The 1,808-nt window shown below is 43.3% G+C and overlaps 1 protein-coding gene across 1 annotated transcript in view; it reads right to left on the reverse strand.

The window, feature by feature from the left end:
* LOC116185969 overlaps positions 1 to 1,808 on the reverse strand; it is a 20,677-nt gene that overhangs the window by 13,279 nt on the left and 5,590 nt on the right. The window lies entirely within an intron of this gene.

Here is a 1,808-nt window from a genome sequence, read left to right on the forward strand (position 1 = left end):
TTCGTTTTCCATGACGATAATTATAATAAACATTTTGTTTTTATAAATTTATGTAATAATAATGAACGAGTTAAATGGAAACTTTCTCAATGTGTTACCACCCACAACGAGAAAATTCAATCGTTTTCATTACGTTCTATCGCGATCATTCTTTAAATGCGATCCCACCCAATTCCGTCCAGTAATTCACTTTAGATTGAACGAAATCTAGAGCGCATCTGGAGCCTCGTAGGACGTCTCACTCGAAAACCTCGCTTAAGGCGAGGGAACAACAGCAATAGTCAGCTAAACATCACCAAAGTGTACAGCTGCAGCGATAAAGCGGTAACAGGACAAAATTACCGTGCTTTCGGGGGAGAGAGAGAGAGAGAGAGAGAGAGAGAAAGAGAGAGAGAGAGAGGTGGTACAGATATAATATCGCAAGGGGCGACAGGTTGGTGGAAATGCTATACTTAGCAGCCGTCCAGGGGAAGGGGTAGCAATACCAGGGCTGGCTGGTGGGTCAGAGGTCGTTGCCCTCGGGGCTGCTACCCTCTGTCCTCCCACCCCACACTGCCCACCATCCTATCGCCCGTATCCTCAACCGAGTTTCCGGGGGTTGACTGTGCGAACGATCGTGAAGCTTGCTCGAATTCCCATGAAACGCGCGGAATCCGTTTCTTTTTCTCCCGATTCGATATTCCTCCCGGCTTCCTCGGGAGGATTCTAGGAAAAGGGGAGGGGGAAATTTAGGATTGACTTTTTGCCTGGATTGTTCGGCACGACTACGTGTTTTCGAAGATTTTTTTTTAGATATTTTTAGATCCGCGGGGGGGAGATCGATCTTCTTCCATTTCCTTCAGATATCGAAGAAATTTGAGATCGAAACAGATGGAATTACGTTTAAGGAAGACGTTGAAACGTTTTTGGATTTGGATTGGTGAAAAGATTATATTTGTTTGTTTCATTAGAGTCGTAGCGGAACGGCGAGCGTTACGAAAATTATTTTACCCGTTTATGACCCCCACTGATTCATGCAACGACACTCTATCCGTTCCAATTTTAGGTTCCAGCTCTTGCACCGCTCTAACTATTCTAATAGATCCTCAGACCCTCCCCCCCTTCCCTCCTTGTGTGTATCTCTTCCCTCTAATTTTACCTAGAAATATCTCCAACGTCACGAGCATACTAATCGTCCTGACTGATAAAATCTCCTATTCTGACTTTGATCTCCTTTGCTATCCTCCCACCAACTTTAAAATTTCGATCAATCACCGATTCCGTCGAATAATAATCTTCTTCGTTCAAAATAATCGCTGAAATTAATGAAAATTTCCAAGAATTTAAAATTTCCTCCATCCTACGAAACTTTCTCCTCTTCCTACGAGAATCGACTATAATTCTCTCTAAAAAAAAAAAAAAGATATAATTCTAAAAAATATTCAAATTGTCCCTTTCGATATATCTCTAACGTTGAGAAATATCGATCTAGATCGAAGAGAAAGTCAACGCACGAATTCTCGAAACGGGATAAAGTCCGCTGGAAAGGGAGAAATCGGTGCGAGAGCACGACTTCCCTTTCATCGGCATCCGGACGAACCGCCTTCGCCGAGCGCCTGCCTGCCTCGACTTCCTGCTCGGACCACTCTTACTTTCCTCTCGGTGAACCGTGACACTCCGATCGTGGCGCTCACGGTTCAGGTGAAACAGAAAAAAGAAAGAAAGAAAAAAAAAAGAAAAATCCAGACACAATACTCCATGAGATTAGATTCTTTTCTTTTTTTTTTTTTTTCCACGCGACGCGCGTTACATTTCTGTCGCTATTGGAA

The sequence above is a fragment of the Apis dorsata genome, unplaced genomic scaffold (genome assembly GCF_000469605.1).
Source record: "Apis dorsata unplaced genomic scaffold, Apis dorsata 1.3 scaffold_352, whole genome shotgun sequence".
NCBI classification, from domain to species: Eukaryota; Metazoa; Arthropoda; class Insecta; order Hymenoptera; family Apidae; genus Apis; species Apis dorsata.